The sequence below is a fragment of the Adiantum capillus-veneris genome, chromosome 1 (genome assembly GCF_014529385.1).
Source record: "Adiantum capillus-veneris isolate H3 chromosome 1, ASM1452938v2, whole genome shotgun sequence".
Taxonomy (NCBI): domain Eukaryota; kingdom Viridiplantae; phylum Streptophyta; class Polypodiopsida; order Polypodiales; family Pteridaceae; genus Adiantum; species Adiantum capillus-veneris.
Window position 1 is genome coordinate 166,522,574 of NC_140931.1, and position 24,711 is coordinate 166,547,284.

Genomic DNA, 24,711 nt, shown 5'->3' on the forward strand with positions numbered 1-24,711 from the left:
TATATAATTAAGTCCTATAAAATGGTCTTCCATTGTAACAATGATTATTCCCGTACTTATAAAATGATGCTGACAATGAATGAGAAACTAGTTTTGTATAGTGAATTTCATGTATTTTCTTCCCTAGCTAAATTTAACACATAACCAATTAATGAAGAAGCAAGAAAGTTAGAAAAAATTTGCAAATCATGGACTAATACAAACCCTTTCCTTGACAATGCAATTAGCAAGGGCATGTTAAAAAAGAATGGGAATCGTATGATTAAATATTCCTCATTCATGTGATTAGGGGATGAGATTATAAATAAAAGAAAAAATACGTTTATTGGCCATGTAACATTGATGCACTAGAACGAGATGAGATATTTTTAGGAACATGATAGCACCAATAACTCTCTTCTGCAAAGACACAATCTTGGGGTCACATTTAGACTACTGTGTTCTTCATGTTTTACAAATAGACAACAAAGTCATTGATTAAGGGAATAGTCATACAAGGCATAACAATCATTTAAGTAGTCCCTTTTTAGATAAAAATGCCTCATTCATTGTCATGTGAGTTGCATCTGTGGGTATAGTAAAACTATGGGGTTTTGTAACTATGCCAAAACTGGCATAGTTGTATGAATAATCTCGCCATGACCTATCAAGCAACTTCAACACAAACGACTACCTTGTACACACCAACACAACAATCTAATGAAGATCGGTATACTCGTGCCGCTCACTAGTCCATTTGCAGTTAGCACACAAAAAACTTGCATATGCTAGTTGATGTAGAAACATGTGCCATGTATGGCCATGATGGACCTGTTGCTTATTGCAAGCGAGGGAAGGCCGCCTTACTTATCATTAGTAACCAGGTTATTATGACCACTATCTAATTTTTGCAGACTTAACACGTGCATAATTATGAAACTGCTTCCACTAAGAGGGATTTCATTTATGAGTTACTCCTCTAACGATTTTTGTTGCTTTCACCGGTGTTGTCTGTGTGATACAGCCCTTCGTTGCATGGGCGCCCCAGCAAGGGTGGACAACGAAGTTCGAGACGCGGGAATTGCAACTCCGCCAGTGACGCGCCAATCCATCTCTCTCTCTCTCTCCCCCCTTTGTCTTCACGTGCCCATCTCGTCACCAGCTCTTTGAAGCAGAGCTGCCGTGCAGCGGTAGCCACTCCGCCCCCCTGCAACGCCTCTCCGCTCCCTGCAGGTCTTCATCGACCACCATCGCCATCGGCTTTCTGCCTTCTGCATCGCATGTGAAACCCATCTACAGGTTAATCTGCTCCCTCCTCCCTCCTCTCTTTCCGCACTTTGTCACTCTGCGCTTAGCATGGTTTTGGAGAACTGCCCTGTTTCCTCTACACAGTGCATATCCTTGGTTTGTACGTATTCTTTGTCCTTGGATGAGGCAGATCCCCATTCATGCTGTGAGAGCTCTGCTCGTAGTTGGAGCTCTGGCTCTCTTGCAGTGTGAGCAATGAGCTAGCGGCATCGTCTTTCACATTTACGGTGTCTCATGTAATCCTCACGTAATCGCATTGGATTTGTTCGTGATCCGAGCAAATGTGGTGTTGGTGCATTCTATCACACCCTTTCTGTCTGCAACATAAGGGCGCAGCAGAGCCTTTATCCTTCCCGGGGTGCAAGATTAGTTGAGATGTTGACAGACGGTTTGCATTGGAAGAGTAGCTGTAAATATGCTCTACAGGTTGGCAAGGGGCCAACAGCGGGTAGTGTAACGATTATATCAGGGTGCCGCCGTTTGTCTGCAACTATAACTGGAGGCGCTAGCCTTCTGGCTACAAGCTGCTTCTGGCAATGAATTGCACTGTGGTTATTTTGTTGTCAAAGCATAGTCCTTGCTGTACTATAAGTACCTCGTAAAGGATGCACCAGAATCTATCACAGAGTTGTTGCACAGCTAACCCCCGGGGCTTTTGAAAACTATCAATGTGCTCTTAAAAACATTTTAGTTTATCTTGTTGTCCAATTGACTCTTTGAGTGAAAATCTAACATTTTGGCTTGGAGAAGATTTTCTCGCTGTCAGCTGCATGTTATGGTGTGTAAGAAAACTAAAAGGCAGGGATATCGAATAGTTTGTGTATGAGGTGAGTGTATTTTTGGTCTGCACGCTATTCATTTCTAGTACTCTTATCATTATGTCAATGGTTGAAAACGAGCACAGGATAAAAGCACAAGGTTTGGCTAATGTAATCAATATTTCCAATTTCTGGCAATAGGTGTTGGCTGTCTTACCTGGGAAACGGTAAGTGCTTCATGTAGTTAGAGTTACTTTTGAGGTGTGAAGTCTAGATCATGCCATGCATTGCATGTTTGACATGCCACACGGTATAAGCTGGATATTTTTATTGAAATGAGACAAGGAGCTTTCAGTGACTCACAATGAGAAAGTTGAGCCTTTCAAACCCTTATTTGATTGAAGCTAGTGTTGTTTGGCTGTGTTGGGATGATCAGCTAGTCAGGCAAGGCAAGCACCCTTATTTCTGTGCATACGCACCACTAATGATCTGATTGAAGCAAAGCATTCTTCGGCTGTATTGGGACCTTCAGCTAACCAGGCAAGGTAAGCACCTGAGGGTTGTGCATACATGCCACTGCTTAGCAGCACAAAGCATACATAGAAGGGGCCTGTACCTTAGGATGTGATTGTGTGTGTGTGTGTGTGTAATTTTGTGGTGAAAAGAATTGCATAATGTGTACCAGACACCTTTGGGATGCCCAATGAAGCTGATCTCCCAAAGAAAGTACAAACTAGATGGTGCTCTGTGCGTACTAGCTTTACATTAAGGTGGCATATAGGATGAGTGCAGTGTGGACCACCATGGAGGTGCATAGTGTTCTGTCATGTGTCCCGGATTTATACTGAAAAATACCGAAGAACTGGCCCATAGTCTAAGAAACGAGTGTCTCCGCCTCGTAGGAGCATTTTAGAAGCTTTTCGGTGAGCTATAACTGAATTTCAGCGTGCTGTAATTTTCTGTTTGGTCACTGTCAGGTGCCCAAAGCCCTGTATAAGCACCCCCAAGGCTTCCCCGAGGCTCCCTTGGTGTTATCTTGCACTTTACGTGCGAAACCCTAAACCTGCAAATAAACACAGCAGGCTCGTTTTGAGCAGAGCAAACATGCCTACGTGTGTCTCAAGAGCTCCCTCACGCAATGGGATAGATCCCCTGTGGATTGGACGAGTTTTCAAGAGAGAAAACTCTTTGTTTTCGCAATTTGTCACGATGGAACTGTGCGTACCTGTGGGGGGTTAGCAAATAACTAATCTGGTTCTTGTTAAGAAGGCTCGTGCCTTGGCAAACACGCATAAAACCCATAGAATTTTCCATGGTCATATGAGTAGCCCAACTAGTGGGGTAGTACCATATGTGTGAAGTGGAGAGAGATGCGTGAGAGCAAATCATCGCGCTACATGAGACAAGGGAGACCTAGCTGGCATGAGCCTTTTGGATGTGTGTTGGCTTGGAGGTTGCTCTCCTTCTGGTTTGCCCATTTGGTTTATTTTCCTAGTACCCATCAACTTATGAAATTTTGTTGACGGGCCTAAATGACTTTATTTGAGCCTAGCCACTCCTTTATTATTCAGATTTCATCGCCGATCGGCCCTACCATCTCATGGTGGCCTTGCCTTGACTCCTGCGTGTGAAACTCTCGGCCATCGGCCGTTTCAGTGTTCACAATGGCTATGCAATGTCTGGGCATTTGTGAGCTCAAAAAAGAGGGTCCCAATAATCAAATAAAAATCAACAAGTGAAGGAAACCAACAAATAAAGTTAGTCCTTGTCATAGTCTCGTGACACTAGGGCTGAAGTCTGTTGTGGCTATGGATATCTACTACATGCTGGCTGATTGGTGCAAAAACGTTGATGAGGCTACGTTGGGCTGATGCAAAAACTCGAGGGAGATGAAGGTGCTGCTTGGTGCTTATACTACGGATACCGACCTGTGCTTGAGAAGGGACCCCTTGGGCCACTTATATATGCAAAAAAGCTTGGGTCGAGCAAGCAACTAGAAAGCCCCACGACTTTATGAAAATGCACTTGCTAATAAGTTTTATAAGAGGTTTTTAACATGCGGCAACTACCTAGGCCAGATATTCGTTGACTACGTGGGAACACTCTCGAGTGCTTGCACTTATCAGACAATGCAATCAGAGGGTAAGCAACTACTCTATAGGGCACATCTTGCGTATAGGCTCACAAGGGTGCCACAACACTCCCTAGGCTGTCCTAAACCCTAAGAGTAGGAGTTAGCTTGCTCACATACACATAGGGTTCGATGTGCATGTGACAAAAGTGTAGCAATCTGGAGCCAACTTAGGGCTGAAAACGAATGTGGGTGATGAGGTGGTGATGGACAGCAGAGAGAGCCAGCGTTGAAGGTGACAGGGCACACAAGAGGATCACAGATGGGGTTGCAAGAGCGCCTTCAGGTTGTAGCAGAAGGGAGCGTTGGACACTCCAAGTGAGAAATCAATTGCCACACACAAATCAAAACTACAAAATCATTGAAGTTGGAGAGAGAGAGAGAGAGAGAGAGAGAGAGAGAGAGAGAGAGAGAGAGAGAGAGAGAGAGAGACGACATGGCACGGTGGAGTTTTAAGCCAAGACGCATGGCCCCAAAGACTGGTGCCCCTTTCATATTTCTACTCTTTGCAAAGTACAACTCTCGAGGGTCCAACTCTCTCGGAGACTCTTGTCTAGATGCTCTGCAGAAGAGTGGTCCTCTAGGCTTTTTTAAACTTACAAGGGATGCCCAAAAGCAAAGCCCCAAAAGCTTCTGATCCAAAAGCAAACAACCCAAAGCATCTGCCACCAAAAGCATGCGAAAAGTGCCAAAACTGTAGCCAACGCAAAATGCGGATACCCGCACAGCTCCCATGTCAACACTACCAGTGCAATTTACGTAAATCAGCTGGAGGTCAAGCTTTTGATGTTTTTAGGATTTTAGGCCCCCTTGATCGGTGCCCCATAAGTCTAGGTTTTAATTGGCCCCCCTTGGCCACACTTTTTGGGTTCAATTCTTCAAGTTTTAGTTCCTCTTGTACACTTGACCATTTTCCTTCCAGTTGGGCACGCCACATCATCACTTTGTGACATTCCCCCCTCTTGAAAGAATTGTAATCACCCTCAATTATGCCTGCAAAACAGCTAAAAGATAGAGCCAAAGGATAGAAACTTTCTTTAGTAGACACCGACTCTATGTACCCATGCACTAGACGCCACCAATCCAGCACTTTTACAAAGACATCAATCATTGATCAATGACATTTTAGTCGAGAGTCTCAGATACGAACCATGATCATTGTAACCTGTTTAGCAATCACATCCAGACCGTTCTGATCTTTTCATTGATGTCTTGATCTACTAAATGTGGTTACTATCAGATTCATATCCTTTCTTTTCACATTTCAAGCAAGCAAACCATGCCCATGACCATCCCCACAAGACATTACATCCACATAGCATGCACTTCACAAAATCACATATTTAGTTTACACTCAACACCATGTTTCAATCATTCAATTTAGCCATCTCATTTGGTTCGGTCCGGAACTCTTGATAAACCTAGATCACTGTGCAACCATCTCATCCTTCTAGAACTCTTGATGCACTCACAACAGTCTCTAGTGATCTCATCTAGATAGACATCTTCTCATTCAGTTCTCAGCCATCACATCCAGATCTTGTTGATCTCCTGTAGATGTCTAGATGAGTAAGTTCAAATCATTCATCAAACAAAATGTTGCAGACATTTCATCTTTCGCCACATGTCTCTAACCATACACACATGAAAGAGCACATGTCTTCAATTTAATCAAGAATATATCCAATTAAGTGCACATATTTTCATAAAGTCATTTTGCAAAATATTATCATCCTGTTAGCGCCCCTAAAATCTCAAAGTGAAATCAGTGACTTTATTGAATCTAGGCAATCTATGACAAAGGAGTGGAGTGGCTCCCCTCGTGCTGTCCGTACCGCACCAGATTCAACCTTCTGATCGCTAACTTTTGACATAGACACTGCTTAATAATCCAAAAGCTTCAAGGTGCAATTCTCTCTGAAGAGAATTTGCGATGTTCTCCTCCTCCATTCACTTTGCATCGAGGTCCATTGACCAGATTATCCAGTGGACCTAGCTTACCTTTCTATTCTTTTCTTGTGCCTTGTGAATTGTTGGTAGCCCCGTGGCCTCTCGTGTCCATTGGCACCTCAATTATCGGAAGTAGATTTTCTTGCTTCGTCGGAACCCTCGTATGCACTATCATCTAATTCCCTTACTTCTACAGAATCCTTTGATAAATTTTCAATCGATTCCCTTGGTTCTCTCTCTTCATCGGAAGACTCTTGCCTTGTTGATGCTTGTCCGTAATGAGCCGGTGTGCATACCAAAACCTTGCTTGGCATGTGCCATAAGTCTCTGAATCGAGTAGGACTCCTGTTGTAGACAATATCGTTGAATCTCTTTTGGCAAACCATAACGAAACTGCTCAATCTGGTCCTTCAAAGTGACCCTTCCAAACGAGGACACTCGCAAATAAGTATCCAAAACCTCTGGCAGTAGTCATTCAAAGTATCTTTCTTAGTCATTCTCAAATGATGCCAAGCCCTGATGACATCTTCTTTATATTCTTATGTTATTCAAGCAGAAGCGAAATGTAAGGTGGAGCAGAATGAATGTTGAACTTTGCTCAAGATGAGTGCTCCTAACTGTGCTCAAGGTTCCTTTTACTTACGGAAGGGAGAGCCTTCCGTTCCTTTAGTGAGAGAGTGCAATGGACACAAACAAAGTGGTGAACACGGTGCATGAGACTGAGAGATAGAGAGAGAAGAATACGACACCAGAATGTTGTCAAACCCTCCTCCGAAGGCCCCACTCTCTATGGCGAGAGCGGTCTACTATTGATTGCACAAATCTCTACAATGCTTGGACTTGCCGAGGATGTCGACGACGATGAGGGCGACGACGAGACGGGCTGAAATCTGCAAACCTTTATTTGCTGAATTCTGACTCTATGTCGGTGACGATGTCGATGGCGACGACGACGCGCTGAAAACACAGATGTTGAAATCTGCATTTTCCACGCTGAAACTGTAAACCTTGATGGATCTCACCGTGTGGCGAGGAACTGCTGCGGATCTGCGAGGTTCGGGACTTGATTTGCGGAGTCTATGGGCTGAAAATTGAAAACGCTGATGCTTTTGCTGATTCCGTCGCGGAGGAACTGCAAATCGCTAGGTGCTCTGCTGTCCCAAAAACGCTAGGGCTGAATCTTGCGCTGATGCAAAAACGCAAGTAATCTGCTTGGTCCTGTTGTCGCCAGGGCTGATTTGCAACTGCAAAACGCCAAGGTTGCCTGTGGATGACAACGCTAGGTCCTTGTAGATGCAAAAACGCTAGCTCTGCTAACGTGGGGGAGCTTGCTGAGAAGTTGCCTGTTGAGCGAGGTGCTCCTGTTGTCTCTTCTGCCAGAAAGTGCTAGCGCTAGGTTTCTACTTATACAAACTTAGCAAAATTACCCTACCTACTTTCCAACAAAAGTCACTTAATAAATAAGGAAAAATGTCAAAAATAGGGAAAATAGGTTTAATGCAGTGGAAAATTCCCTTGATGGATTCTGATGGGAATGCTGATGATCTTGCTGTGTGCAACCGAAGGATATGCATCTAATCTAAGTGTATGGACATGCACGGTCTATGAACAGACTCACAAAAGTGCCAGATCACTTCCTATTCTAGACTGACTTGATTGACTAAACCCTGGTCATGCCGTAGCTTGTCCACGGACACGTAGGGTTGGATGTGTCACGTGACATCGCCTCCTTTTCAAAGTGAGGTACTGTCACCAGCGTGTGACTACTATTTATCCTTTTTGTTGATTTCTTTCTTATTATCTATTTACTTTCACTTTTTGGAAACACCCCTCGGGAAATCTAACTGCCCTGCATTGCATAGCTAGTGTGGAACTGTCCAGAGGGAGTCCAGGCTTGAGGGCAAGAGAGCACTAAAGTTGGACAAAGACTATGGTTAGCCAAAGTGGGGTCATTGACTAGCCAAAGTGGAATCCTTTGCTACAGAGGCTACATTTCAGTTCTGGATGTGGCCGCAGTGTACAAAGAGGGTCGGATTACCTAGAAAGATACAATGGCAGCATCTCCTAAAATTTAGGGAACTGCTATTTTGGGACCTAAAAATGTCTTCGCGTCATTACGTGCAGTTTGACATGGGGATCGTTTTGTTACTCTGTGGCCAAGTCAACAGAGGCTGCAGGTGAGATATTTTTAGACCCGAGGGTCTAAAGCGGGAAAATGCACAAATGAGTGACACTTGGCACTCTGAGGCCAGTTTACTACTTATAGAGAAGGCAAAAACGTGATTTATAGCTGGGAGGCTCATTTTGCAAGTCTCTGTCACAGGTTAAGAGCTATGGAGTGCTTGCTTTCCCTCTTATGCACAGTGCGGTGCCAGGAGTGATGCCCTGCACGCTACGCACTGCTCTCTCTCTCCCCTATGGCATTATGTTATGCCCCACTAGTGGGCTCTTCATTTGACCAATGTACAGTTGTGTGGGTTCATGCGCGATTGCCGAGGCAAGAGCCTCTTGCATAGGTACTGGATTAGCTAGCGGCTAATCCCCCCGTAGGTACAGGTGAATTCGGAGAGGTTTCACGCTTGAAATCTCGTCCGATTCAAAGGGCAAGTAGCCCTACAGGTGCAGGAGCTCGAGGACTTGCTACGGATGCGACCGGCACGCGAAACGGAGCCCGAAACAGTAAATTACAGCCTGCTGTGTATTTTTGCAGGTTTAGGGTTTTGGCCCTAAACGGACCCTAATACCCCCAGGAGGTTCGGGGACGCAAGGGGACCGCTGTACAGGCGATCTGACGCATTTTCAGGGCTGAAAACAGAGAATTCAGCGTGCTGCAGATTCTCACCAGGTTGTGCAAAGTGCCCGTATGCGTCGGGAAAGTCAGTCAATGCGTGGGAATACTGACTGTGAAGTGTCCTAGTACAATTATGTTGCCGAAATCAGGCCGGCACAGTGGAAATTCAGCCGAGTTTGTGCGCGGCAGCTTGTAGGGAACCACAGCGTTTATTCCCTCTTTTGAACAATAAAGAAATACTGAAAGGGGTGCCTAAGTTAGGGGCCAATTTGGTGTCGGTCTACTCATACAGGTGCAATCTAGCAGCCTGTATCCCTCTCCCCTTTGTTGTGTCTTTAAAGTACAGGTAAAATAGACGACTAATAATGGGTGAAAGCTAAATCAAGGTTTAAAGTAAAGTCTATCGCCCTTTTTGGATTGAACAGGCCGGTTTCATGGTTCCATCGACGGGATTAAATCACTTTTTCCCATAGAAGTGAGTCTTGGTCAGATTGGGCTTGAAGACACAGGGGATCATAGAATAGACATAGGGAATTGTAATTATGGCTGACAGACCAGATGATGTGACTGAAGAGGTTTCCTCTTCACAGGGTCAACAGACACATGAAGTGGGTGAGTCCTCAAGACCACCACATACGGATGATGATATATTCAGGACCCAGTTGGCTACTGTTGTGGCTATGTTCACACAAGTAATGCAGAATCTGAGGTTTTTAGCCTTTCTGCAACCTCCTGTTCCGTCTCAGCAAGTTGGGTCACTGGATCATATTCAAAAGCCTGTTAAGGCTCGAGCATAGGTGATTCATACTGCACAGTCAATGGAAACACCTGTACACTTGACGGAGAACATGCAGTCTCCACAACCTGTGCCTAAGGTGCAAGAACAGGTGGCTGAGATGCCAGTATTTCAAGCTCTACTAGTTCAGCCACCCACTTTTCAGCAGCGTATAGCTGGTTCTAATGGGCAGGGAAGCAACCTACAGGCTATGCAACAGGTCTTCCCACCACCTTCAGTACACCCTGGCTATTTTGGAGGTGGATCGGTATTCCAGAGCATGGCTGGTCATGCACCTGGAAATCAGTTTTACACGCCAGGAACAGTGTTTGGGGGTGCTCAAACGATGATGCCTAACCCCATGTATGGTGTCACGGGCATGCTACCAGGGTTTCAGAGCACTCAGGGCCAATTTGGGATGCCACAGGCAAATTTTGGTATGGCTGGAATTACAAATCAGTAGCCAAATATGGCATTTCCAGGTCAAGTTAATAGCGGCCAAGGAACACACATGAACCCTAATAGTGTTCCCATGTTTCAGTCACTTCCATATGACAATTTAACGCCGCTGGAGAGGCCAACTCCGTACAAAGAAGGTGGCAAAGGTGTGTCTTTCACGACATTTACAGGGTTTGATGACAGGAAGAAGGCTCTTTCATTCCTCCAGCAGTTTGATAAGGCCTATACAGGGGGAAACTGTACAGAGGCTTCAAAGGTCCGCAAGGCAGCCACTTTCTTGACAGGGAATGCGGGACAATGGTGGACAACTTTATTGCTTCAAGGGCAAGCTCCGTCCACATGGATTTACTTCAAGTAGATTTTTGCAACAGCATGGTTATCTGATGACTTTGAAGCAGATGTCATGACAGAATGGCACCAGCTTAATGCTGCCACTTGCAAGAATCTGGATAACCACAATCGGAAGTGTTGGAAAGCTCTACCTCCAGTAACTTCCTATAGGTTTGTGCCATTGACAGAACAGATTGAAAAATACTGTTGTGGCCTACCTAAAGGATTGAGAAAGTACTATACGAAGACAAAAGTCACTACTTTGACGCAGCTCATCGAGGTAGCAAACACTGGCAATGGTTTGCTCAAGGGAGAAGATTGTGAATTCAATACTGGCGTCGAGGAAGGATCAGCCAAGAAAAATTCAGCGAAGAAGTATGTTTCCAAGGAGGTTCCTAAAGTGACTCAGGAGCCGGCCAATGCAGGGAAAGACAAAGCTTTGGCTGAATCAGAAAAGGTACCATCGAAGAAATGAAAAAGACGTTTTCCTCGCAAGTCAGAAGAGCAAAAGAAGGTCCTGAGGACAGAGAACAAATGCTTTATTTGTGAGCAGCCTGGCCACATTGCTTACAATTGTCCTACAAAGAAAAGGCCAGCTGATTCTGAAGACAAGGAGGACAGGAAAGGACAGAAGCCCAGCCAGCTGATTCTGAAGACAAGGAGGACAGGAAAGGAAAGAAGCCCATGGCTGGTCTAGTGGCAGATATGGTGGGCAACAAGCCAAATTTAGATGCAAGTGAGCTTTGCAGAGCATGCGGAAAGGTCAGGGATCAAACAGTGCTTGTCTTCTTTGATCCAGGTGCCAAAGCCAACTTCATTTCCCCAGAATTGGCTTCAAAGTTGGGAATCAAACCTGAAGAGATGGGGTATACAGCAGAGGCAGGTTTGGCATGTCCTGGCCATACGGAGGTTGTGACACCCATCATTGGAAAGTTGCGTCTACATATCCAGTCCTATGTAGATGCTGAAGAATTTTACATCATGCCACTGGACGGATGTGATGTGTTGTTAGGTATTCCTTGGCTGTTTCGTGTACAGGGAATCATGGATGCCTACAACAAAAAGATCACTGTACATAGTAGGGGAAAGACTCACATTCTGGATGTAAAGCTTAAAGGGGAGTCTATTCCCATTGTATCAGCTTCTGCTATTACTTCTGTAATGAAAAAGCATCTTTCTGCGTACTTGGTTTTTGCACGTGAAGTGTCAGATTGTGATGAATCAAATTTATCTGTGCTAGATAAAGAAAGGTCAATGTTTTTACAACAGTATAGTGACTGTTTTTCCGATTCATTACCGTCTCAATTACCGCCAGAGAGACCCGAGGACCATGCGATAGATTTGGTGCCAGGCAATAGCCCACCAAATAAGCCTCCGTACAGGGTTAGTGCGGCTCAGCAGAAAGAGATAATGGGCCAAGTACAGGAGTTGTTAGAAAAGGGGCTGATTCAGCCCAGTTCATCTCCATTCTGTTCTCCAGTGTTGTTGGTACAGAAAAAGGATGGCTCATGGCGTATGTGCATCGACTACCGTGCACTGAACAAGAATACCATCAAGAATAGGTTCCCTATACCTAGAATTTATGATATTATGGACAAATTAGAAGGAGCAGCTATGTTTAGCAGGATAGATCTAAAGAGTGGGTACCATCAAATCCGCATTAGATCAGAGGATGTGCACAAGACTGCTTTTAGAACGTCGTTTGGCCTTTACGAATTTTTAGTGATGCCCTTTGGTCTCACAAATGCTCCTGCTACGTTCAATAGGATGATGGACATAATTTTCTGTCCACACCAGGAGTATGTTGGTACATTCTTTGATGACATGATAGTCTACTCAAAGAATGAAGAGGAGCATAGGCATCACTTGGCCATTGTGTTCAAAGAGCTACGCAGTCATAGGTTACTCATCAATGCAAAGAAAAGTGAATTTTTTCTGGAAGAGATCCACTTTCTGGGACAGATTGTCTCAAAGGATGGTGTCAGAATGGATGCTGCAAAAGTTGAAGCGATCAAGTCATGGCCACATTTGAAGACGGTGCACGATGTCCGAAGCTTCTTGGGACTATGCTCCTATTACAGAAGGTTTATCCGAAATTTCGTTGAGATTGCTTTACCTTTACATGCTCTTCAAAAGAAGGCAGTCACCTTTAGATGGACACAGAAAGAGATTTCAGCTTTTAATCTCTTAAAGGAAAAGATGACTTCGGATCCAGTCATTGTGTTGCGAGATCTTAGGAAGTCATTTGTGGTCCAGTGTGATGCCTGCGGTAGTAGCATTGGTGCAGTGCTAATGCAAGATGGCAGGGTAGTAGCCTATGAGAGCAGAATTTTGCAAGGGCCAGAGATGACCATGCAGGTTGAAACCGGCTTGTTCAATCCAAAAAGGGCGGTAGACTTTACTTCAAACCTTGATTTAGCTTTCACCCATTATTAGTCGTCTATTTTACTTGTACTTTCAAGACACAACAAAGGGGAGAGGGATACAGGCTGCTAGATTGCACCTATATGAGTAGACGGACACCAGATTGGCCCCTAACTTAGGCGCCCCTTTCGGTATTTCTTTATTGTTCAAAAGAGGGAAATAAACACTGTGGTTCCCTACAAGCTGCCCCGCACAAACTCGGCTGAATTTCCACTGTTCCAGCCCGATTTCGGCAGCATAACTGTACTAGAACCCTTCACGGTCAGTATTCCCAGGCATTAAATGACTTTCCCGACGCATACGGGCACTTTGCAAAACCTGGCGAGAATCTGCAGCACGCTGAATTCTCTGTTTTCAGCCCTGAAAATGCGCCAGATCACCTGTACAGCGGTCCCCTTGCATCCCCGAACCTCCCTGGGGGTATTAGGGTCCGTTTAGGGCCAAAACCCTAAACCTGCAAAAATACACAGCAGGCTGTAATTTACTGCTTTGGGCTCCGTTTCGCGTGCCGGTCGCATCCGTAGCAAGTCCTCGAGCTCCCGCACTTGTAGGGCTACTTGCCCTATGAATCGGACGAGATTTCTGGCGTGAAACCTCTTCGAATTCACCTGTCCCTGCGGGGGGATTAGCTGCTAGCTAATCCAGTACCTGTGCAAGAGGCTCTTGCCTCGGCAGTCGCGCATGAACTCACACAACTGTACATTGGTCAAATGAAAAGCCCACTAGTGGGGCATAACATACTGCCATAGGGGAGAGAGTGGGCAGTGCGTAGCGTGCAGGGCATCACTCCTGGCACCGCACTGTGCATAAGAGGGAAAGCAAGCACTCCATAGCTCTTAACCTGTGACAAAACTGAAAATGAGCCTCTCCCAGCGTAAAATTCAGCGCCACTTCTTGTTGCATGAGGAAAGTGCACCAGAAGGTGCCACTTGGCACATTTACAAGCATTTTCCCGTTTAGGTGTTGCCGCCTAAAAATCTCCCAGCCAGTTGCCCAGTTGACATCACGGCAGAGTAAGAAAATGTTCCCCTTGTCATTCCGGAGGTAATGACGCAAACACATTTTCAGGTCCCAAAATAGCAGTTCCCTAAATTTTAGGAGATGCTGCCATTGTATCTTTCTAGGTCATCCGACCCTCTTTGTGCACTGTGGCCACATCCAGAACAGAAATGTAGCCTCCGTAGCAAAGGATTCCACTTTGGCTAGTCAATGACCTTACTTTGGCTAACCATAGTCTTTGTCCAACCTTAGTGCTCTCTTGCCCTCAGGCCTGGACTCCCTCTGGACAGTTCCACACTAGCTATGCAATGCAGGGCAGTTAGATTTCCCGAGGGGTGTTTCCAAAAAGTGAAAGTAAATAGATAATAAGAAAGAAATCAACAAAAAGGATAGATAGTAGTCACACGCTGGTGACATACCCCCCTCTTGAAATCTCAAACGTCCTCGTTTGCATCTATGTCGTACATGCTTACTGTCAACAGTGATGTACTCAACATAGCACTTCAGCAGATCTAGGACAGTAGAATTTGCCTCTTCTGACTGCCCATCTGTTTGAGGATGAAATGACGAAGAGAATTTGAGCGTGGTGCCCATATTCTCAAACAAGCCTCTCCAGAACAAACTTGTCATGCGTGGATCATGGTCGCTAACAATCGACTGTGGCATGCCATGATACTTGAAAATATTGCTCATAAACAAGCGTGCCATCTGATCTGGCTTTATCTTCTTCCTGACAGGAATAAAATGAGCCTGTTTGCTGAATTTGCAAATAATGGTCCAAATACCATCGTTTCCTGTCTGCGTTCTCGGAAGATCAAAGATAAAATCCATAGCAATACTTTCCCATGGTTTATCTGGAATAGGTAGTGGTTGCAATAACCCTGGTGCCTTTTGCCTGTCAAACTTGACCTTTTGGCATATTAGGCGTTCTCGCACAAAGGCATCCACATCCCTTCTCAATGTAGGCCAATAGAAGAATGTCTCAACCGCTTTAACTGTAGCATCGATACCACGATGCCCTGCATACGGTGGGACATGACTTTCTTCCATCACTTTGCGTCGCAATGGCTTTGTGACACACAATCTGCCATGCATCATCATGAACCCATCTTTGAAAAGATAGTGTTCATGACGTTGTCCATCCATTAGTTGCTCGAAGACCCTTGGAAAATCTTCATCATTTGCATATTGTTCCCTCATATCATCAAGTGCATGATGATAAGGAATTGACACAGCTGAAATTTGTGGCTTCCTTGACAAGGCATCAGCCACAACGTTCTTCTTGCCTTCCACATGCACAATCTAAAAATGGAACATGGACAAGATATTTGCCCATCGCATATGCTTCTCAGATAACTTTGTTTGTGTCAAGAAGTATCGCAAGGTCTGATGATATTTGGACAACGAAATCTGCACCTAGCAGGTAGTGTTTCCAACTTAAGAGCGCATGAATCACAGCCAGTAACTCTTTCTCATAGACCTGCATGGTCATCTCTGGCCCTTGCAAAATTCTGCTCTCATAGGCTACTACCCTGCCATCTTGCATTAGCACTGCACCAATGCTACTACCGCAGGCATCACACTGGACCACAAATGACTTCCTAAGATCTGGCAACACAATGACTCGATCCGAAGTCATCTTTTCCTTTAAGAGATTAAAAGCTGAAATCTCTTTCTGTGTCCATCTGAAGGTGACTGCCTTCTTTTGAAGAGCATGTAAAAGTGAAGCAATCTCGACGAAATTTCGGATAAACCTTCTGTAATAGGAGCATAGTCCCAAAAAGCTTCGGACATCGTGCACCGTCTTCAAATTTGGCCATGACTTGATCGCTTCAACTTTTGCAGGATCCATTCTGACACCATCCTTTGAGACAATGTGTCCCAGAAAGTGAATCTGTTCCAGAAAAAACTCACTTTTCTTTGCATTGATGAGCAACCTATGACTGCGTAGCTGTTTGAACACAATGGCCAAGTGATGCCTATGCTCCTCTTCATTCTTTGAGTAGACTATCATGTCATCAAAGAATGTACCAACAAACTGCTGGTGTGGATGGAAAATTCTGTCCATCATCCTATTGAACGTAGCAGGGGCATTTGTGAGACGAAAGGGCATCACTAAAAATTCGTAAAGGCCAAACGTCGTTCTAAAAGCAGTCTTGTGCACATCCTCTGATCTAATGCGGATCTGATGGTACCCACTCTTTAGATCTATCTTGCTAAACATAGCTGCTCCTTCTAATTTGTCCATAATATCATCAATTCTAGGTATAGGGAACCTATTCTTGATGGTATTCTTGTTCAGTGCACGGTAGTCGATGCACATACGCCATGAGCCATCCTTTTTCTGCACCAACAACACTCGAGAACAGAATGGAGATGAACTGGGCTGAATCAGCCCCTTTTCTAACAACTCCTGTACTTGGCCCATTATCTCTTTCTGCTGAGCCGCACTAACCCTGTACGGAGGCTTATTTGGTGGGCTACTGCCTGGCACCAAATCTATCGCATGGTCCTCGGGTCTCTCTGGCGGTAATTGAGACGCTAATGAATCGGAAAAACAGTCACTATATTGTTGTAAAAACATTGACCTTTCTTTATCTAGGAGAGATAAATTTGATTCATCACAATCTGACACTTCACGTGCAAAAACCAACGCCAGTGTTAAATTCACAATCTTCTCCCTTGAGCAAACCATTGCCAGTGTTTGCTACCTCGATGAGCTGCGTCAAAGTAGTGACTTTTGTCTTCGTGCAGTACTTTCTCAATCCTTTAGGTAGGCCACAACAGTATTTTTCAATCTGTTCTGTCAATGGCACAAACCTATAGGAAGTTACTGGAAGTATAGCTTTCCAAAACTTCCGATTGTAATCATCCAGATTCTTGCAAGTAGCAGCATTAAGCTGGTGCCATTCTGTCATGACATCTGCTTCGAAATCATCAGATAACCATGCTGTTGCAAAAATCTACTTGAAGTAAATCCATTTGGACGGAGCTTGCCCTTAAAGCAATAAAGTTCTCCACCATTGTCCCGCATTCCCTGTCAAGAAAGTGGTTGCCTTGCGGACCTTTGAAGCCTCTGTAAAGTTCCCCCTGCATAGGCCTTGTCAAACTGCTGGAGGAATGAGAGAGCCTTCTTCCTGTCATCAAACCCTGTAAAGGTCGTGAATGACACACCTTTGCCACCTTCTTTGTACGGAGTTGGCCTCTCGAGCGGCGTTAAATTGTCATATGGAAGTGACTGAAACATGGGAACACTGTTAGGGTTCATCTGTGTTCCCTGACCGCAATTAAGATGACCTGGAAATGCCATATTTGGCTACTGATTTGTAATTCCAGCCATACCAAAATTTGCCCGTGGCATCCCAAATTGGCCCTGAGTGCTCTGAAACCCTGGTAGCATGCCCGCGACACCATACATGGGGTTAGGCATCATCGTTTGAGCCCCCCGAACACTATTCCAGGCGTATAAAACTGATTTCCAGGTGCATGACCAGCCATGCTCTGGAATACCGATCCACCTCCAAAATAGCCAGGGTGTACTGACGGTGGTGGGAAGACCTGTTGCATAGCCTGTAGGTTGCTTCCCTGCCCATTAGAACCAGCTATACGCTGCTGAAAGGTGGCGGGCTGAACTGGTACAGCTTGAAAGACTGGCATCTCAGCCACCTGTTCTTGCACCTTAGGCATAGGTTGTGGAGATTGCATGTTCTCCGTCAAGTGTACATGTGTTTCCATTGACTGTGCGGTATGAATCACCTGTGTTCGAGCCTTAACAGGCTTTTGAATATGATCCAGTGACCCAACTTGCTGAGACCGAACAGGAGGTTGCAGAAAGGCTAAAAACCTCGGGTTCTGCATTACTTCTGTGAACATAGCCACAACAGTAGCCAACTGGGTCCTGAATATATCGTCATCTGTCTGTGGTGGTCTTGAGGACTCACCCACTTCATGTGTCTGTTGACCCTGTGAAGAGGAAACCTCTTCAGTCACATCATCTGGTCTGTCAGCCATAATTGCAATTCCCTGTGTCTGGTCTATGATCCCCTGTGTCTTCAAGCCCAAAACTGACCAAGGCTCACTTCTATGGGAAAAAGTGATTTAATCCCGTCGATGGAACCATGAAACCGGCCTGTTCAATCCAAAAAGGGCGGTAGACTTTACTTCAAACCTTGATTTAGCTTTCACCCATTATTAGTCGTCTATTTTACGTGTACTTTCAAGACACAACAAAGGGGAGAGGGATACAGGCTGCTAGATTGCACCTGTATGAGTAGACGGACACCAGATTGGCCCCTAACTTAGGCGCCCCTTTCGGTATTTCTTTGTTGTTTAAAAGAGGGAAATAAACGCTGTGGTGCCCTACAAGCTGCCCCGCACAAACTCGGCTGAATTTCCACTGTTCCAGCCCGATTTTGGCAGCATAACTGTACTAGAACCCTTCACGGTCAGTATTCCCACGCATTAAATGACTTTCCCGACGCATACGGGCACTTTGCAAAACCTGGCGAGAATCTGCAGCACGCTGAATTCTCTGTTTTCAGCCCTGAAAATGCGCCAGATCACCTGTACAGCGGTCCCCTTGCATCCCCGAACCTCCCTGGGGTATTATGGTCCATTTAGGGCCAAAACCCTAAACCTGCAAAAATACACAGCAGGCTGTAATTTACTGCTTTGGGCTCCGTTTCGCGTGCCGGTCGCATCCGTAGCAAGTCCTCGAGCTCCGGCACGTGTAGGGCTACTTGCCCTTTGAATCGGACGAGATTTCTGGCGTGAAACCTCTCCGAATTCACCTGTACTTGCGGGGGGATTAGCCGCTAGCTAATCCAGTACCTGTGCAAGAGGCTCTTGCCTCGGCAATCGTGCATGAACCCACACAACTGTACATTGGTCAAATGAAAAGCCCACTAGTGGGGCATAACATACTGCCATAGGGGAGAGAGTGGGCAGTGCGTAGCGTGCAGGGCATCACTCCTGGCACCGCACTGTGCATAAGAGGGAAAGCAAGCACTCCATAGCTCTTAACCTGTGACAAAACTGAAAATGAGCCTCTCCCAGCTTAAAATTCAGCGCCACTTCTTGTTGCATGAGGAAAGTGTACCAGAAGGTGCCACTTGGCACATTTACAAGCATTTTCCCGTTTCGGGATTGACGCCTAAAAATCTCCCAGCCGGTTGCCCAGTTGACTTCACGGCAGAGTAAGAAAATGGTCCCCATGTCATCCCGGAGGTAATGACGCAAACACATTTTCAGGTCCCAAAATAGCAGTTCCCTAAATTTTAGGAGATGCTGCCATTGTATCTTTCTAGGTCACCAACGTGTGACTACTATTTATCCTTTTTGTTGATTTCTTTCTTATTATCTATTTACTTTCACTTTTTGGAAACACCCCTCGGGAAATCTAACTGCCCTGCATTGCATAGCTAGTGTGGAACTGTCCAGAGGGAGTCCAGGCTTGAGGGCAAGAGAGCACTAAAGTTGGACAAAGACTATGGTTAGCCAAAGTGGGGTCATTGACTAGCCAAAGTGGAATCCTTTGCTACAGAGGCTACATTTCAGTTCTGGATGTGGCCGCAGTGTACAAAGAGGGTCGGATGACCTAGAAAGATACAATGGCAGCATCTCCTAAAATTTAGGGAACTGCTATTTTTGGACCTGAAAATGTCTTCGCGTCATTACGTGCAGTTTGACATGGGGATCATTTTGTTACTCTGTGGCCAAGTCAATAGAGGCTACAGGTGAGATATTTTTAGATCCGAGGGTCTAAAGCGGGAAAATGCACAAATGAGTGACACTTGGCACTCTGAGGCCAGTTTACTACTTATAGAGAAGACAAAAACGTGATTTATAGCTGGGAGGCTCATTTTGCAAGTCTCTGTCACAGGTTAAGAGCTATGGAGTGCTTGCTTTCCCTCTTATGCACAGTGCGGTGCCAGGAGTGATGCCCTGCACGCTACGCACTGCTCTCTCTCTCCCCTATGGCAGTATGTTATGCCCCTCTAGTGGACTCTTCATTTGACCAATGTATAGTTGTGTGGGTTCATGCGCGATTGCCGAGGCAAGAGCCTCTTGCACAGGTACTGGATTAGCTAGCGGCTAATCCCCCCGCAAGTACAGGTGAATTCGGAGAGGTTTCACGCTTGAAATCTCGTCCGATTCAAAGGGCAAGTAGCCCTACAGGTGCGGGAGCTTGAGGACTTGCTACGGATGCGACCGGCACGCGAAACGGAGCCCGAAACAGTAAATTACAGCCTGCTGTGTATTTTTGCAGGTTTAGGGTTTTGGCCCTAAACGGACCCTAATACCCCCAGGAGGTTCGGGGACGCAAGGGGACCGCTGTACAGGCGATCTGGCGCATTTTCAGGGCTGAAAACAGAGAAGTCAGCGTGCTGCAGATTCTCGCCAGGTTTTGCAAAGTGCCCGTATGTGTCGGGAAAGTCAGTCAATGCGTGGGAATACTGACTGTGAAGTGTCCTAGTACAGTTATCTTGCCGAAATCAGGCCGGAACAGTGGAAATTCAGCCGAGTTTGTGCGGGGAAGCTTGTCGGGAACCACAACGTTTATTCCCTCTTTTGAACAATAAAGAAATACCGAAAGGGGCGTCTAAGTTAGGGGCCAATCTGGTGTCGGTCTACTCATACAGGTGCAATCTAGCAGCCTGTATCCCTCTCCCCTTTGTTGTGTCTTGAAAGTACAGGTAAAATAGACGACTAATAATGGGTGAAAGCTAAATCAAGGTTTAAAGTAAAGTCTACCGCCCTTTTTGGATTGAACAGGCCGGTTTCAGGTACTTGTACCGAACGGTATGGCGTCGAGGGAGATCGCCAACAACATCCAGAATCGTCGAAAGGACTCTTCGCCAGCCCACTCTGATGTGTGGGTCATGCGATACTTGGAACTTCATAAAGGTCTGCAAAGTCTTCTTCTTTGGCCTGCGTCGAAAGCGACACAAAGTCATTGGTAGCTCCTTCAATGCTTCAACTTTGTCTATGGACGCAGTTCTACCTTCTTCAAGAGTCTCCATGGCTGAAAATCCTTGAAACCACTTCCAACACAAAAACATGAACATACCTATTCCATGTAAAGTGACTGGAAAAAATCTCGTCTTGCTTAAAGACTGTGCATGCAATGTAGATGAACAAATAGACGGAGTGCCAAACCGTTCACCACACACACGCAAACTATGAGATAGAATCTTGTCTTTTTGATCTAAATCAATCAACTGTGGCAATTCACAATGGAAATGCCGATGCTTGGTGCTCATACTTTCTTGTGCTCTTTCTGAAAGTGTGTCAAGCCAAGAAAGAGACATTGAATGTGAATCCCTTGAATGCAAACATTTCATCTTTTCATGAGAGATCCGCATACATTCGTGCTCATTCATGAGTGAATCGTGCTCAACGTACAATATGGCATGCCTGTGAAAAGGGATCACATAAGGACGGTGACTAAAATACGGGAAACAATCATGAATGAAACACTCGTACAATGCGTGCGACGAATCATTCGAACACATAATACTTCCTGTAAGGGTTCTTTGGACCTAGGCTCGAGAGCCAAGATCGGTTCGTCGTGTTTGATCGAATCTGCCTGGGGAGGGGGGGGAGAGGGGGTTTGTGCGGTGGACTTCGACTCGAAATCCAAGATCGATTCTTCGTGATTGATCGAATCTGCAACGAGGTTAGCTTCGGTCGAAAAAGTATCTACTAACACATCATCCTTGTGAACAATCACATCATCTTCATGCCCGTGAGAAATCACATCTTGATCATCATGCAAATCATTATGCTTGTGGGAAATCACATCTTGATCATCGTGCAAATCATCATGCTTGTCATTCAAATCATCATGCAAATTCTGTGTGTCATGCTTGGGAGAAGAAGAGACTAAGAGAGTCTCCTTTTCCCGAATCTCTTCAATCTTCGCCTGCACATTAGAAATGAGAGAGGAGAATGAACAACGTTCTTGCGATCCAAATCTGTTTTTCTTTCTGCGTACTTGCGATCAAATTCTTTGGCCTCCAAGCGTAATTGCTCGCGCTCACGCTTCATGGTTGCCATTCTTGCTCGTGCCACGTTGTCATCATGTCCATCATCGTCTTGCACCAAGCCTCCATAGGACCTGGTGCAATCCTTGGCGTAGATGGGGAAGGGTTGGAAAAACCTCTTGGTGAGGAAAACTCTTCTTCGCTACTCCCATGCTCACCACCTCCAAGCGAAGTATCCATTCCGCTTCGAGTGAAAACCATCCACTGCAGTCTTGGGTTCTCAAGTTCACGAGGAACTTGGGTTCTTGGGTTCTTGAGGGTCTTGAGTTCTTGAGGTTCTTGAGGTTCTTGAGGTTCTTGAGTTCTTGCGGTTCTTGAGGTTCTTCTTTCGCTTGCAATCTGTTCACCCGAGTTCTGCTCTTTTCCGTGGGCGCACCCCTTGGCGGCCTTGCGCTCACACCAAGGTTGCTTTTTCTCACCTCACGTCGATTGGTCGGTCTCTAAGTGCATGGTCCGCTCTCAATGAGTGAAAAGAGGCACAAGGGGATGCTGGACAAGCCCTTCTTTCTTGGGTTTCCTGTCACTCTTCAAAAACACGATATGCCCAAGTGAACTTGGGTTCGTGCGACCTCAACAAGCAAAAAAAAATAAAAATCCTGTGGTTCTTGTGGTTCTTTCCTCGAGTGATACAGAACACTGCCAAAGCTCTGATACCAATGTAAGGTTAGGGGGTTGTACTGCGGAGTCTATCTATTGAAATTGCAAAACGCTGATTCTTCTGCTGATTCCGTCCCGGAGGAACTGCAAATCGCTAGGTGCTTTGCTGTCCCAAAAAACACTAGGGCTGAATGCTGTGCTGATGCAAAAACACTAGTGATCGGCTTGGTCTTGCTGTCGCTAGGGCTGATCTGCAACTGCAAAACGCCAAGGCTACCTGTGGATGAGAACGCTAGGTCCTTGCAGATGCAAAAACGCTAGCTCTGCTGATGTGGGGGGACTTGCTGAGAAGTTGCCTGTTGAGCAAGGTGCTCCTGCTGTCTCTTCTGCCAGAAAGTGCTAGCGCTAGGTTTCTACTTATACAAACTTAGCAAAATTGCCCTACCTACTTTCCAACAAAAGTCACTTAATAAATAAGTGAAAAATGTTAAAAATAGGGAAAATAGGTTTAATGCACTGGAAAATTCCCTTGATGGATTCGACTGGATTCTGATGGGAATGTTGATGATCCTGCCATGTGCAACCGGAGGATATGCATCTAATCTAAGTGTCTGGACATGCACGGTCTATGAACAGACTCACAAAAGTGCCAGATCTCTTCCTATTCTAGACTGACTGGATTGACTAAACCCTGGTCATGCTGTAGCTTGTCCACGGACACATAGGGTTGGATGTGTCACGTGACATGAAAATTCTTTTGAATTTTACCCACTTCTTAGGTGCTTCTCTGCGCAACAACAGAGTAGACCACCATGTTTGTGCATTTCCTTTCAAGTAAGATGTTACTCTTCACACCTTGGAGCGTTTTGAGAGCCGACCTCCGAGATCTTCTTATCCAAAGCATCTGCCAAAGCATGCCAAAACTGCAGCTAGCACAAAACTTGGAAATCCGTATACCTGCCACGTCATCATTGTCAACGCAATTTGCAAAAATCAGCCAGAGTTCTAGCTTTTAATGTTTTTAGGATTTTAGGCCCCTCGGCCGGTGCTCCACAAGTTGGGTAGGGCTAGGTTTTTATTAAAACCCTAACCCCTTCTGTTTAGGCTCCTCGGCCACACATTTTTAGGGTTCAGTCCTTCAAGGTTTAGTTCCTCTTGTCCACTTGGTCATTTTCCTTAGAGTTGGGCATGCTACATCATCACTTTGTGACAGAGTGTGCGCGAGTTCTTACGCTTGCAAATTGAGTCTAGGTACAGTTTTTTGGTTTCCTTTATATTATCAAGTTAGGCCTTAAGAGGTTTATTTTATTTGGGTCAAGCGATGACTTTGACATGACCTTAAAAATAAGTCACTTAAAATTTAATAATTTAGGCAGGGGGGAAGTTTCCGGGTGATATTGTTGCACATCTCCCAGCCCAGGAATTCGATTTTTGCGGGCAATGGCACATTAGATTTCCTTAACCTACATCTACACCCTTGTAGTGCTAGATGCCCAAACCGAAGTGTAATAACATCCACCAAAAGTTGTATACAGACCATATACGTCGGTGCGTGCAGGTTTATTGACCGTTCCTTTTCTTGAAAATGTTAATTCAAGAGGGTCAGAAAATTGAAAAGCCCATTGCAATGGCCTAGTGACACATAGTGAAACCGGCCTGTTCAATCCAAAAAGGGCGGTAGACTTTACTTCAAACCTTGATTTAGCTTTCACCCATTATTAGTCGTCTATTATACCTGCGCTATAGTGACACAAGAGAGGGGAATGGGATACAGATGCTAGAATGCACCTGTATGAGAAGACCGACACCAGATTGGCCCCTAACTTAGGCGCCCCTTTCCGTATTTCTTTATTGTTTAAAAGAGGGAATAAACGTTGTGGTTCTTTCCAAGCTGCCCCGCACAACCTTGGTTGAATTTTGACTGTTCTGGCCTGATTTCGGGAGTATAACTGTACTAGAACCCTTCACGGTCAGTATTCCCACGCATTAAATGACTTTCCCGACACATACGGGCACTTTGCAAAACCTGGCGAGAATCTGCAGCAAGCTGAATTCTCTGTTTTCAGCCCTGAAAATGCGCCAGATCGCCTGTACAGCGGTCCCCTTGCGTCCCCCAACCTCCTGGGGGTATTAGGGTCCGTTTAGGGCCAAAACCCTAAACCTGC

General features: G+C 45.4%; 1 protein-coding gene across 1 annotated transcript in view; it reads left to right on the forward strand.

Annotated features, from left to right (window-relative positions):
• Positions 1-1,035: 1,035 nt before the first annotated feature.
• LOC147465966 (uncharacterized) overlaps positions 1,036-24,711 on the forward strand; it is a 101,219-nt gene continuing 77,543 nt past the window's right edge. The window contains exon 1 of the mRNA XM_086522978.1: positions 1,036-1,278. The gene's annotated coding sequence lies outside the window, so the exon portion shown is untranslated. The remainder of the gene's footprint in view (positions 1,279-24,711) is intronic.